The following is a 15,000-nucleotide window of genomic DNA, read 5'->3' on the forward strand; positions in this document are numbered from 1 at the left end:
TTTAATTACTGCTGTATTATATTTCCTGAGAGCTTGTTCCCATGTATTTGTTATTCTTTCAAGATTTCTTCTGGTATGTGGAAAGGACTGTTTTGGTTTTTTTTTTTGTTCTTGTGGTTATTTTTATGTTTATACCTTTTACCATGACCACAGTCATCTTTTTTTAACTTAACCTTTTACTTTGTGGCTTTTCAGTTTAAATGGTATCCTTTGAATCTCACAGTTATTACAGTAGTTAATGATCTTATTTTACTTTCCACTTTCTCTCTTCCTTTTCCTCACATAACGTATAACATATGTTTATATACTATTTTAAGTCCTAATTTTTAAAAACATAGATGCTTTCCCTTTTAAAAATTTGGCATGAAATTCACACAATATAAGTAACCATTTTCAAGTGTGCAGTTTAGTGGCATTTGATGCATCCACAGTGTATAGATACTGTTCAGTTCAGTCGCTCAGTCATGTCCGACTCTTTGCGACCCCATGAACCACAGCACGCCAGGCCTCTCTGTCCATCACCAACTCCTGGAGTCCACCCAAACCCATGTCCATTGAGTTGGCGATGCTAACCAACCATCTCATCCTCTATCATCCCCTTCTCCTGCCCTCAATCTTTCCCAGCATCAGGGTCTTTTCAAATGAGTCAGCTCTTTGCATCAGGTGGTCAAAATATTGGAGTTTCAGCTTCAAATCAGTCCTACCAATGAATACCCAGGACTGATCTCCTTTAGGATGGACTGGTTGGATCTCCTTGCAGTCCAAGGGGCTCTCAATGGTCTTCTCCAACACACTTCAAAAGCATCAATTCTTTGGTGCTCAGCTTTCTTCACAGTCCAACTCTCACATCCATACATGACCACTGGGAAAACCATAGCCTTGACTAGACAGACCTTTGTTGACAAAGTAATGTCTCTGCTTTTTAATATGCTGTCTAGGTTGGTCATAACTTTCCTTCCAAGGAGGACGTGTCTTTTAATTTCATGGCTGCAATCACCATCTGCAGTGATTCTGGAGCCCCCCAAAATAAAGTCTCTCACTGTTTCCACCATTTCCCCATCTATTTCCCATGAAGTGATGGGACCAGATGCCATGATCTTAGTTTTCTGAATGTTGAGATTTAAGCCAGCTTTTTCACTCTTCTCTTTCACTTTCATCAAGAGACTCTTTAGTTCTTCTTCACTTTCTGCCATAATGGTGGTGTCATCTGCATATCTGAGGTTATTGATATTTCTCCCAGCAATCTTGATTCCAGCTTGTGCTTCCTCCAGCCCAGCGTTTCTCATGATGTACTCTGCAAAGAAGTTAAATAAGCAGGGTGACAATATACAGCCTTGACGTAGTCCTTTTCCTATTTGGAACCAGTCTGTTGTTCCATGTCCAGTTCTAAGTGTTGCTTCCTGACCTGCATACAGGTTTCTCAAGAGGCAGGTCAGGTGATCTGGTATTCCCATCTCTTTCAGAATTTTCCACAGTTTATTGTGATCCACACAGTCAAAGGCTTTGGCATAGTCAATAAAGCAGAAAAAGATGTTTTTCTGGAACTCTCTTACTTTTTCAATGATTCAGCAGATGTTGGCGATTTGACCTCTGGTTCCTCTGCCTTTTCTAAAACCAGCTTGAGCATCTGGAAGTTCTTGGTTCACGTATTGCTGAAGCCTGGCTTGGAGAATTATACCACTTTACACCTAGAAGACTACCTGGTACCCATTAACGTATTTTCTCCATCCCCTCTAATCTGCTGTTTGTCTCTGTGGATTTGCTTGTTCTGGATATTTCATATAAATGGAATAATACAATATGTGACCTTTTGTGTCTGGTTTCTTTCTCTTAATGTTTTCAAGGTTCATCGAAGTTGTAGCATTCTGTCTTTTTATGGCTGCATAATATTACATTGGGCATCCCTAGTAGCTCAGTTGGTAAAGAATCTGTCTGCAATGCAGGAGATGCTGGTTTAATTCCTGGGTCAGAAAGATCTGTTGGAGAAGGAACAGGCTACCCACTCCAGTATTCTTGGGCTTCCCTGATGTCTCAACTGGTAAAGAATCTGCCTGCAATGCAGGAGACCTGGGTTCAGTCCTTGGGTTGGGAATATCCCCTGGAGAAGGGAACAGCTACCCACTCCAGTATTCTGGCCTGGAGAATTCCACGAACTGTACAGTCCATGGGGTCACGAAGAGTTGGTGTTGTTTTCACTTTGGCTCCATCTCTTCATTCTTTCTGGAGTTATTTCTCCACTCTTCTCCAGTAGTATATTGGAAAATTCTTAAAGAGGGGGAATACCAGACCACCTGACCTGCCTCCTGAGAAATCTGTATGCAGGTCAAGAAGCAACAGTTAGAACTGGACATGGAACAACAGACTGGTTCCAAATTGGGAAAGGAGTATGTCAAGGCTGTATATTGTCACCCTGCTTATTTAACTTATATGCAGAGTATATCATGCAAAATGTCGGGCTGGATGAAGCTCAAGCTGGAATCAAGACTGCCGGAAGAAATATCAATAACCTCAGATATGCAGATAACACCACCCTTATGGCAGAAAGCAAAGAGGAACTGACGAGTCTCTTGATGAAAGTGAAAAAGGAGAGTGAAAAAGCTGGCTTAGCTCTTTCTGCCATCTTTCCATGCTGAATGGTGCACATGAATGTCCTGGCTGATGCTCTCAAGAGTATCAAGAATGCTGAAAAGAGGCAAACGCCAGGTCCTTATTAGGCCGTGCTCCAAAGTCATCATCAGGTTTCTAACTGTGTTGATGAAGCATGGTTATATTAGCGAATTTGAAATCATTGATGATCACAGAGCTGGGAATATTGTTGTGAACCTCACAGGCAGGCTAAATAAGTGTGGAGTGATCAGCCCCAAATTTGATGTGCAATTCAAAGATCTAGAAAAATGGCAGAATAACCTGCTCCCATCCTGTCAGTTTGGTTCCATTGTACTGACAACCTCAGCTGGCATCATGGACAATGAAGAAGCAAGACGAAAACATACAGGAGGGAAAATCCTTGGGTTCTTTTTCTAGGGATGTAATACATACGAATAAAATGCCTCAGAGCGGGGGAAAGAAAAAAAGCTGGCTTAAAACTCAGCATTCAAAAAACTAATATCGTGGCATCTGGTCCCATTACTTCATGGCAAATAGATGGGGTGACACTGGAAACAGTGACAAGCTTTATTTTCTTGGGCTCCAAAATCACTGCAGCCATGAAATTAAAAGACGCTTACTCCTTGGAAGAAAAGCTATGACTAACCTAGACAGCATATTAAAAAAGCAGAGACATTACTTTGCTGATCCAGGTCCGTCTTGTCAAAGCTATGGTTTTTCCAGTGGTCATGTATGAATATGAGAATTGGACCATAAGGAAAGCTGAGTGCTGAAGAATTGATGCTTTTGAACTGTGGTGTTGGAGAAGACCCTTGAGAGTCCCTTGGACTGCAAGGAGATCTAACCCGTCCATCCTAAAGGAAATCAGTCCTGAATATTCATTAGAAGGACTGATGCTGAATCTGAAGCTCCAACACTTTGGCCAACTGATGCAAAGAACTGACACAACTCAGCTACTGAACAACAACTACTGTTAAAAACACAATAATCTATAAGAACTTACTGAAAGCTAATACTACTTTATTAGGCTTAATGATAAAAGTCATCAACTGAATATACAATTTAGTTTAAATCTTTATGGAACTACTATACAAGGTATACATAAACACTCTACTGTTGTTAAATTTATGATTTATTGGTGAAAGTAATTGTACATATTGGCACATGTTACACAGCAATATCTATATGAGATTGATCACACTGCTACTGCTGCTAAGTCACTTCAGTCGTGTCCGATTCTGTGTGACCCCATCCCTGGGATTCTCCAGGCAAGAACACTGGAGTGGGTTGCCATTTCCTTCTCCAGTGCAGAAAAGTGAAAGTGAAGTCGCTCAGTCATGTCCGACTCTTCGCGACCCCATGGACTGCAGCCTACCAGGCTCCTCCGTCTATGGGATTTTCCAGGCAAGAGTACTGGAGTGGGGTGCCATTGCCTTCTCCAAGATTGATCATATAGCCTTTTAAGACCTTCCTAACAAAGTATATTAAGGTAACCAAATTAAATCAAGACTTTAAGAAAGAACATAAAAAACAGTATTATACAAATTAAGTCTTACTTTCATTTATTTATAACAGGTGCATCATCCAGGACACTTACATGAGAGTACAGAAAATAGAGTTAAATATTTGTTTACATTGAAAAATGACACATATCTTTGTAATAAATCTGTTTCAAGTTTATAACATTCTTTACAAAACAGTATTTTGTTCACTTTCCCACATACATCATGTTAAAGCACAAATTGATATAATAACTTTTAGGCTATCCTAGAAAAGCTCCCATAAAGAAGATATATAAATGACCAATAAGCTCATAAAAAGACAACCATTAACAAAATGTAAATCAAAACCACAGTGAGATACCACTTCATACCACTATGATGATTATAATCAAAACAATGGATGATAACAAGTGCTGAGAGGACCTGGAAAAATAGGAACTCCTGTACATTGTTGGGAATATAAAATGTTAGAGCAGCTATAGAAAACAATTTGTCAGTTCCTTAAAAGTTGAAAACAGAATTACTGTATGAACCAGCAGTTCCACTCCTCCGCATACACCCAGGAGAAATGAAAATACATGTCTACCCAGAAACTTGTATAAAAATGTTTATATATCAGTATTATTCATAATGGCTGAAAGGTGGAAACAACTCAGTGTCCACCAACTGATTAATGAATTGTGGTATATAGATACAATATAATATTCGGTTCAGTTCAGTTGCTTAGTTGTGTCCATTTCTTTGCAACCCCATGGACTGCAGCACGCCAGGCCTCTCTGTCTGTCACCAACTCCCGGGGCTTGCTCAAACTCATGTCTGTCAAGTCGGTGATGCTATCCAACCATCTTATGCTCTGTCATCCCCTTCTCCTCCTGCCTTCAATCTTCCCCAGTATCAGGGTCTTTTCCAATGAATTATGTATTTTGTTATGTATTTTAACAGTTACATATTTTGAAGAGTTTGTTTTCTTAAGCATCTGTGACCTTGAAGTATGTTGCTATAAATTGAAAGGAGGAAAAAATTAGTATAAATATTATAAGACAAGTACTACAGATATTATAAGGAAAATTGTCTATTTGGTGTATTATAAAAGGTTTCAATATCTACCTTTGAGAAAGGGTCTGCTGAATATCACCTATCCAAGGGAGGCTATCACTGTATATAGCTTTGTCTGCTTCCTTTTAGAAAAACCTGATGATGCTCTAGGATATGCAGTTAGCAAAGCTTTGGGTCTCACAAAAGCCTGAATACATCTTTGATTGGTTATATATTAAAGGAAATAGCCCACAGCATGGTGCCAGACAAGTGTAGAGCCCAACCAATTTGATCCTTAAGCAGGGAGAAGAGTTCTATTCATCATTAAGAGGTTGGATCATAAAATGTTGTAATTATTTCAGCCTCAATTGGTTTAAAGCTTTTTTTTTTCCCGTAAAACTTCTCTTCAAATTTTGAGGCAAGAAGACAGTTTTCATTTTGATGACCTTTTGCATTGTGTTTTTCTTCAAGTCCTCCCACCCTGCCCTGTGGCCTACTCTGCTGTTCAAATCTGAATCATAATGTGCATCTGCAGGGATCAGAATCATGTGACTGACTGAAGTGTCTCTTGTCATTTATTAACATTCTTTGAATATCTAATTTTGACATATTATTTGGCTGTGTCATGAAGAAATTTGCTCCTGCTCTTGACTGTTTCAGAGGTGGGTGCATATGAAAAATTATTATTTTTTTCTCTTTCATCTCTACACAGTTATTTTTGTTTTTGTTTTTTAGTTACAAAATGGAACAAAGAATGACAGCCACATTGGGCCTTGACAGGGATCCTTTTACTTGAAGGGCCACTCCTGTAATGAATGATTTTTATTCAAGTGAATATTCATATATTTCTCTGACTCTAATTTGTATGAAATGACAGCCTGCAGACCATTTTATTTGATTACAGTCCTTTCACCTTCATTATCTTTTATGTCTGTTTAAACTCTGGACTTGCCATATCCATCTTGACCCTCCCCCACATCTCTCTGTTTGTATTTTCTTTCATTGCAATTTTCCTCTTTTCTCTTCTGTGGGCATTCACAGATTGTTTTTGGAGTTCATTAAAAAGAGAGTGTGTTGTCTGGGTAGAAAATTACATTTGCATGCTTGAGAGAGGCCTAAGGGTTTTTGTGGGGTTTGGCAAGCATCCTGGCTTTTTTTTTCCTTTTCAGAGGGAAGAATGAGGAAAGGGAGTAATAATAAGGGATTTTTGGAAAGGAGAAAAGTAAGAGTTGTTGAGGTGATTTCTTTCTTCATTTTTCCCTTCCCATAGTATATGCATCTAGCTGATTTTCATTTTTTTTCTGCATGTATAAACCACTTGACTAACAATGGGAGAGATTAGAGACTTTTCTTAGAACTATTTTTGAATGCACAGTAGAGTTCTGCAAAGCAGAAACCTCTCTTACGGTGATAATTGTACATTTTCTAGTGAACATGGCAAGTTGCAGTATGTATACATATACATTTTTCTCCTTTGTGGTAACTGGAGGGGGTTTTATATGGGAAAATTGTTTCTTAAATTAATATGACATTTCATTTAAACTGGTATTGACATAGAACTCTAGTTATGTTTTGAATTAGGATTCCACACTTTCAAAATTTAAGTTTTGAGGTATAATATTTAGCCCTTTTTGAAGGTGATAATGTTTTTCCTTTTTTATTAAAAGTGATATCATTTGTTATTTAGAACTTGTCATTTGTGCCCATTGGGACATTAGGGAAACCGTGGAACATTTATAATAAAAGGAGTATATTTTATAGCGTGATAACTTAGAAGAATTTGGCCAAGTTCAGAGTTAATACAAAAAATGTGGGTTGTAGACATAGGACCAAGGGTCATGTGGGTCAGGATTGATCAGGAAAATCAGGGAGCTGTTTTGTGCTGTGTTGGATATTCATAGGAAAATAAGTTGATTATTATAGAGCAGCCCATAGAGTTGAATCTTTTTTTTAAAAAAAAAGTCTGACTGACTTATTATGTACTATAAATCCATTCAGCAAATTTTTTAATTTAATACTGACTCTGTTCATAGGAACTAGGACTAAAAAAATGAGTAAGATATAATAGTTGTCCTCAAGGAACTTATAATCACCATGACTATGTATATTTGCAACTGTGTTTGTATTTTGTCTGTAAGGTCTAGAAACATAGATACTTTTATTTTATACTTACATATGTTTTTAAGATCTAAGTTCAAAGGAATTATACTCCAATTAAAGAAGATCCAAGAAGTCCTTGATGAAAGGTATATTTTCCTATGTTTTCAGACTTTATCTTTACCATATGGAATGTGTGTATGTATGTAAACAATTAGTTACAGTGTAAATGCTGAAAAAAAACTGTATGCAAAATAATTTGGACTACGTCCACTTTTCATTCTCTACTGGATATTCACATTAGCCTATAAAGATTTCCCCAGTGGCTCAGCGATTAAGAACCTGCCTGCGATGCAGGAGACACAGAAGAAGGGAGTTCGATCCCTGGGTCAGGAAGATCCCCTGGAGGAGGGTATGGCAACCCACTCCAGTATTCTTGCTGGGAAAATCGCGTGGACAGAGGAGCTTGGTGGGCTACAGTCCATGGGGTCACACAGAGTCAGACACAGCTGAAGCAACTGAGCACACACACATCATATAAACATACTTTTATTTCTTGATTGTTAAAAAAGTTATCTTCTCTTAACTCTACTAACTTCTGTCAGCTATTGTTCTATTTCTTTCCTATGCTCTGTACTTGTTAACTCTAATTTCCCTCCTCCCATTTTCTCTTAAACCTATTTCAGCCAGTGTTGACCATCCTATTCCAATTGTATTCTCATCAGAGTCACTGATGACCTCTACGTTACTAGTTGTCATTTCTCAGTCCTTGTCTAACTTGATTATCAGTAATGTTTGACTGATATCAAATATTATGATATCAAACATCATCCTTGACTGATATTCTTTACAAAGTTTCCAAGATACTCTGCTCTCTTAGTTGAAATTTCTCGTTTGTTGTTCAGTTGCTAAGTCATGTCCAACTCTTTGCCACCCCACGGATTGCAGCACTCCAGGCTTCCCTGTGCTTCACTATCCCCTGAAGTTTGCTCAAACTCATGTCCACTGAATCGGTGATGCCATCCAACCATCTCATCCTTTGTCATCCCCTTTCTTCTACCTCGTTGGTATTTCCTTCTCTGTCTCTTTTGCTTGTTCTTCTTCTCTTTTGTCCCTCAACTTTAAAAAGTGTTTTTTTAAAAAATCACACTGTAAAAAACAAACTATTCTTATCTTTTGGTGTGTACAGTTCTATGAATTTTAACACATGTATCAGTTCAGTTCAGTCACTCAGTTGTGTCTGACTCTGCAACCCCATGTACTGCAGCACGCCAGGCTTCCCTGTCCATCACCAACTCCTGGAACTTGCTCAATCTCATGTCCATTGAGTTGGCGATGCCATCCAACCACCTCATCTTCTGTTGTCCCCTTCTCCTGCCTTCAGTCTTTTCCAGCAGCAGGTCTTTTCTGATGTGAAGAGTCAGTTCTTCACATCAGGTGGCCAATGTATTGGAGTTTTAGCTTCAGCATCAGTCCTTCCAATAAATATTCAGGGCTGATTTTTTAAGGATTGACTGGTTTGATCTCCTTGCAGTCCAAAGGACTCTCAAGAGTCTTCTCCAACACCACACTTCAAAGCATCAATTCTTCAGCACTCAGTTTTCTCTGTAGTCCAACTCTCACATCTATACATGACTACTGGAAAAACCATAGCTTTGACTAGACCAACCTTTGTTGGCAAAGTAATGTTTCTGCTTTTTAATACACTGTCTAGGTTTGTCACAGCTTTTCTTCCAAGGAACAAGCATATAGATGTATACACATGTATAGATTTGTGTAATCAGTACCATAATCAGGATACAGAACAATTCTATCATCCTAAAAATATGCCTCACGTAATCTCTTTATAGTCAAACCTTTATCGCCTGGAAACCATTGCTGTTCTCCATCATTATACTTTTGTCTTTTAGAGAATGTCATATGAATGGAACTATACAGTATGTAACTTTTCTAGGCTGGCTTCTTTTACTCAGCATAATATCTTTGATATTCCTCTAAATTATTGCATGTATCTTTTGTTTCTTCCTTCTTATTGCTGAGTAATATCGTTTGAATGGATGTACCAGAAATTGTTTATCCATTCACCTGGTATAAAGGACATTTAAATAGTTTTCCAGTTTGAGTTGTTTTGGGCAACTATGAACAGAACTGCTATAAACACTGATAATCAGGTTTTGTATAATGTAAGTTTTCATTCTCCAGGGAGAAGTCCCAGGAGAGGGATTTCTGGGTTTATCAGAAACTGCCAGATGCTCTTCCAGAATGCTTGTACCATTTTGCATTCCTACCTTCAGTGAATGAAAGTCTCAGTTCTGCATCCTTACCAACACTTGGTATTGTCAATTTTTAAATTTTTTCTTGTTTTGTTTTTGTTTGTTTGTTGTTTTGTCATTATTTTAATTTTATCCATTCTTATAAGTATATATCATAAGTGTTATTGTTTTAATTTGCAGTTCTCTGAGGGCTAATGATGTTGAACATCTTTTCGTGTGCCTACTTGTAATTTACATGTTTTCTTTGGAGATGTGTCCAAATCTTTTGCCTAGTTTTAAATTAGACTCTTTGTTTTCTTAATTTGAGTTTTGAGAGTTCACTGTGTATTCTGGATATAAGTCCTTTATTCGATATGTGCTTTGCAGATATCACCTCCCAATCTCTTGCTTGTTTTTTTCATCCTTTTAACAGTGTCTTTGGTAGAGCAAAGGTTTTTAATATTAATGAAGTCTAACTTATCAGCTTTTTCTTTTGTGGATTGTGCTTTTGCTGACATGTCTAAAAACTTCATATACAGTGGCTAAGCAATAAGGTCCTACTGTAAACACAGGGATCTATATTCAATGTCTTGGGATAAACCATAATGGAAAAGAATATTAAAAAGAATGTATATATGTGTATTAACTGAGTCACTTTGCTGTACAGAAGAAATTAACATAACATTGTAAATCAACTGTACTTCAGTAAAGAAATACGTAGGGGGAAAAAAAAAGCCTTTGTCGAACCCCAGGTCACAAAGACTTTCTGCCATGTCTTATTCTAAACATTTTCTATTTTTACATTTTTCCATTCAGTCTGTGACCCGTTTTGAGTTAATTCTATACAAAATATGAGATTTAGATTACTTTTTTTATTGCATATAGATGTTCAGTGTCCAACCCTGTATGTTGAAAAGACTGTCTTTTATCCACTGAATTACTTTTGAATCTTCACCAAAAATCAGTTGGTAATATTTGCATAAGTCTATTTCAAGACTCTGTTCTCTCTCATTGATTTAGGTGTCAATCCTTTTACTGTTACCACACAGTCTTTATTATTATAGCTTTATAGTAAGTCTTGAAATCAGTGTGATTCTTCTAACTTTATTCTTATCTTTTAGAATTATTTTAAACTATTCCAGTTCCTTTTAGAATCAATATATATATTTTAAAAGTTTTTGCTGATATTTTGAGTTTTATCATATTAATATTTAATATATTTTATTATATTAAGCCTATATAGCCTGTATGTACAAGCCTATAATACAAGTCAAAATATCAGCAAAAGAATTTTTTTGGTGGCTCAGTGGTAAAGAGTCTATCTTTACCACTTTAGTAAAGTGGTAAAGAATCTGTCTTTATCAAAGCAGCATACCTGAGTTCAGTCCCTGGGTCTAGAAGATGCCCTGGAGAAGGAAATGGCAACCCACTCCAGTATTCTTGCCTGCAAAAGTAGGAGGAGGAGGACAGAGGAACCTGACAGGCTACAGACCATGGGATCAAAGAGTCGACCACGACTCAGCGACTAAACAAAGAGCAGCAGCAAGCCTATATATCAGTTTTGGAAAAATTGAAATCTTTACTTTGTTGCATATTTAATCTATAAATACAATATCTCTATTTATTTAGATTTTCCTGGATTTCTTCCATCACTCTTTGTAGTTTTCAGCATACAGATTCTGTAAATGTTTTGTTAGGCTTATACACCTATTTTAAAGTTATTATAATTGGATATTTTTGAACAACAACAAGGAAAATTTTCAATCTTTTGGCAAGTTTGAAAATAGAAAAACAAATAGAAAAAAATCAATAAAGCCAAAAGCTGGTTCTCTGGTATTAAGGCCAAACAAAATCAGAGAAAGGAAGGAAGGATGGAAGGAAGTTCAGTCGCTCAGTCGTGTCCGACTCTTTGTGACCCCATGAACTGCAGCACGCCAGGCCTCCCTGTCCATCACTAACTCCCAGAGTCCACCCAAACCCATGTCCACTGAGTTGGTGATGCCATCTAAGCATCTCATCCTCTGTCGTCCCCTTCTCCTCCTGCCCTCAATCTTTCCCAGTATCAGAGTCTTCCAATGAGTCAGCTCTTCACATCAGGTGGCCAAAGTATTGGAGTTTCAGCTTCAACATCAGTCCTTCCAATGAATACCCAGGACTGATCTCCTTTAGGATGGACTGGTTTGATCTCCTTGCAGTCCAAGGGACTCTCAAGAGTCTTCTCCAACACCACAGTTCAAAAGCATCAATTCTTCAGTGCTCAGCTTTCTTTATAGTCCAACTCTCACATCCATACATGACCACTGGAAAAACCATAGCCTTGACTAGATGGACCTTTGTTGGCAAAGGAATGTCTCTGCTTTTTAATAAGGTAAGAAAAAAGAAAATGACGTGATTGTTGATATAGAAACTCCCAAGGAATTTACAAAAACATTCCTTTTTTTCATTATTAAAATTGAATATTTTTAAAAATTTTAATTTTCATTTGTACATTCCTGGTATAAAGAAATCTGATTGATTTTTATATGCTGTATCCAGGATTTTTATACCTGTATCCAAGTCCTTGCTAAATGCACTTAGTGTTAGGAATTTTTTTGTAAATTCTTTGGAAGTTTCTATATAAATAACCGTGTCTTCTTTTTTCTTACCTTCCTGCCTTCCTTCCTTTCTCTGATTTTGTTTGGCCTTAGTACCAGAGAACCAGCTTTTGGTTCTACTGATTTTTCTGTATTGTTTTTCTATTTTCAAATTTGCCAAGAGATTGGAAATTTTCCTTGCTGTTATTATTCAGTCACTAAGTTGTGTCTGACTCTTTGTGACCCCATGAACTGCAGTGTGCCAGGCTTCCCTGCCCTTCACTATCTCCCGAAGTTTTCTCAAAGTCATGTCCAGTTAGTCAGTGATCAATGGTCTGTTTAGCCATCTCATCCTCTGCTGCCCTCTTCTCCTTTTGCCTTCAATCTTTCCCATCATCTTCAATCTTTTCCAGTGAGTCGGCTCTTTGCATCAAGTGGTCAAAGGATTGGAGCTTCAGTTTCAGCCTCAGTCCTTCCAATGAATACTTTAGGGTTGATGGGTTTGATCTCTTTGCTGTCCAAAGGACTCTCAAGAGTCTTCTTCAGCACCACAATTCAGAAGCATCAATTCTTTGGCACTCAGCTTTCTTTATAGTCCAACTCTCATGTCCATACATGACTACTGGAAATTTTCCCTATCTTTCTATTATTTATTTCTAATTTAATCTATCATGATCCATTTCCCTACACCCTGCCCCAGGCAACCACCAGTCTGGTATCTGTGAGTTTGGTTTCATTTAGATTCCACATATAATCATGCAGTGTTTCTTTTCCCCTCAGTTATTTACTTAGCATAATGCCCTCAAGCTCCATCTGTATTGTCACAAATGGCAGAATTTCCTTTTTTTTGTGACTGAATAATATGCTACTGTGTGTGTGTGTGTGTTGTGTGTGAGTGTGTGTGTCTCACGTCTTTATCCATTCATCTATTAACAGACAGTTATGTCAGTGTGTTGGCTATTGTGAGTAGTGCTACAATAAACATTGGAGCTATCTTTGAAATAGTGGTTTCATCTATTTTGTATGTATACCCAGAAGTGGAATTGCTGAATCATATGGTAGTTCTTTTTTTAACTTTTTGAGGAACTTCTCTACTATTTCCATAGGTGGCTGTACCAACTTATATTCCCACCAGCAGTACACAAAAGTTCCTTCTCTCCATCCTCACACCAGCACTTGTTATTTCCTGTCTCTTTGATAATAACCATTCTAAACAGGTGGAAGTCATATCTCATTGTGATTTTTATTTGTATTTTCCTGATGATTAGTGATACTGAGCACTATTTCGTGTACCTGTTGTCCATTTGTATGTCTTCGGAAAAATGTATGTTCAGAGCCCTTGGCCATTTTTAAATCGAATTGATTTGTTACTCTTGAGTTGTTTGAGTTCTTAATATATTTAGAGTATTAACCAGATATAAATAATTGCCATAATCATGGAGAAGGAAATGGCAACCCACTCCAGTACTCTTGCCTGGAAAATCCCACAGACTGAGTAGCCTGGTACGCTATAGTCCATGGGGTCGCAAAGAGTCGGACACGACTGAGTGACTTCACTTCACTTCAAAGCCAAGCCAAGAGTACATGTTAAGGTAAACCTAGAAAAAAATAAATAAATAAATAAATAAAAATAAAAAATAAATAAATAATTGCCATAATCAATTGTTTCATTATGGATTATAGAATAGTTATTTTTTCTTATTCCATCATTCCTTTTATATTTATCAGCTAGCATTCTTCAAAAAGAGTGTTTCCTCACAAGTGCTGGATAGTTCCTACTAAAACATCATTGTTAGTGCTAATTTTTTCATCTTAGCTGAAAAGTTCGGATAAGGACTTTTAAGTAATAAAAAGTTACCTCCAATGGTGGCAAATGAGGTTTTCCTTTTCTTTCTTTTTCCTTTTTTTTGGAAGTATCTCTATGGATGCATATATTTTTTAAAATATTTTACAGTCATGGTCATTTTTCTTTTTGATACTCAAATTGTTATTTATTTGGCTAGTGGAAGTCCTTTCCAGCGTCTTCTTGTCTCCTTTTAACATACTTTTTCTTGGAGTGCATCCTTGATTTTAGGCAATGTAGAATGGCCCAGAAAAAAATTGATACCTTCCCTGCCTAGACCTGAAATTCACCGTGGAATGGTTGCTTTCAGTAGTAATTGTTTTTAGAAACAAAAATCTAGGTGCTATATGTGCCTGTTGCCACGGTGACATCATTTTTTTCTAGGCCAGCCCTAAAACTGGCCCTGTGTCACTGCTGCTGCTTTTGGTTGGTTAAAGCAAGTCATGAGGCCTTCACAGATCTAAAGGGAAAAATAATTGGATGCCTCCTGATGGAGGTGTGACATAGGCACATTGCAGAAAACACAGGGGAAGAATTTGGAAAATTATGTTCTACATCTGTGGCTGGACACAAGGGATATCTCCATTCTTTTGGTATTAGAAATAATGCTGAAATCAGTAACTTTATAGATGTTTCATATCATGGGCGTTTATGTTCAGATTTCTTCAAGAAAATTAGAGATACCAAGGGAACATCTCATGCAAAGATGGGCACAATAAAGAACAGAAATGTGGACCTAACATAAGCAGAAGATACTAAGAAGAGGTGACAAGGATATGCAGAAGAACTATACAAAAAAGATCTTCATGACCCAGCTAACTACAATGGTGTGATCACTTATCTAGAGCCAGACATCCTGGAGTCAAGTGGGCCTTAGGAAGCATCATTATGAATAAAGCTAGTGGAGGTGATGGAATTCCGACTGAGCCATTTCAAATCCTAAACAATGATCTGTTAAATGTGCTGCACTCAATATGCCAGCAAATTTGGAAAACTCAGCAGTGGCCACAGGACTGGAAAAGGTCAGTTTTCATTCCAGTCCCAAAGAAGGGCAATGCCAAAGAATGTTCAGACTACTGCACAATTACATT

General features: G+C 37.4%; 1 protein-coding gene and 1 pseudogene across 1 annotated transcript in view; both read left to right on the forward strand.

The window, feature by feature from the left end:
- Positions 1-15,000, forward strand: part of ZSWIM5 (zinc finger SWIM-type containing 5) — a 163,504-nt gene that overhangs the window by 53,739 nt on the left and 94,765 nt on the right. The window lies entirely within an intron of this gene.
- LOC133040336 (small ribosomal subunit protein uS8-like) lies at positions 2,634-3,024 on the forward strand (annotated as a pseudogene).

This window comes from Dama dama, chromosome 20 (assembly GCF_033118175.1).
Source record: "Dama dama isolate Ldn47 chromosome 20, ASM3311817v1, whole genome shotgun sequence".
NCBI classification, from domain to species: domain Eukaryota; kingdom Metazoa; phylum Chordata; class Mammalia; order Artiodactyla; family Cervidae; genus Dama; species Dama dama.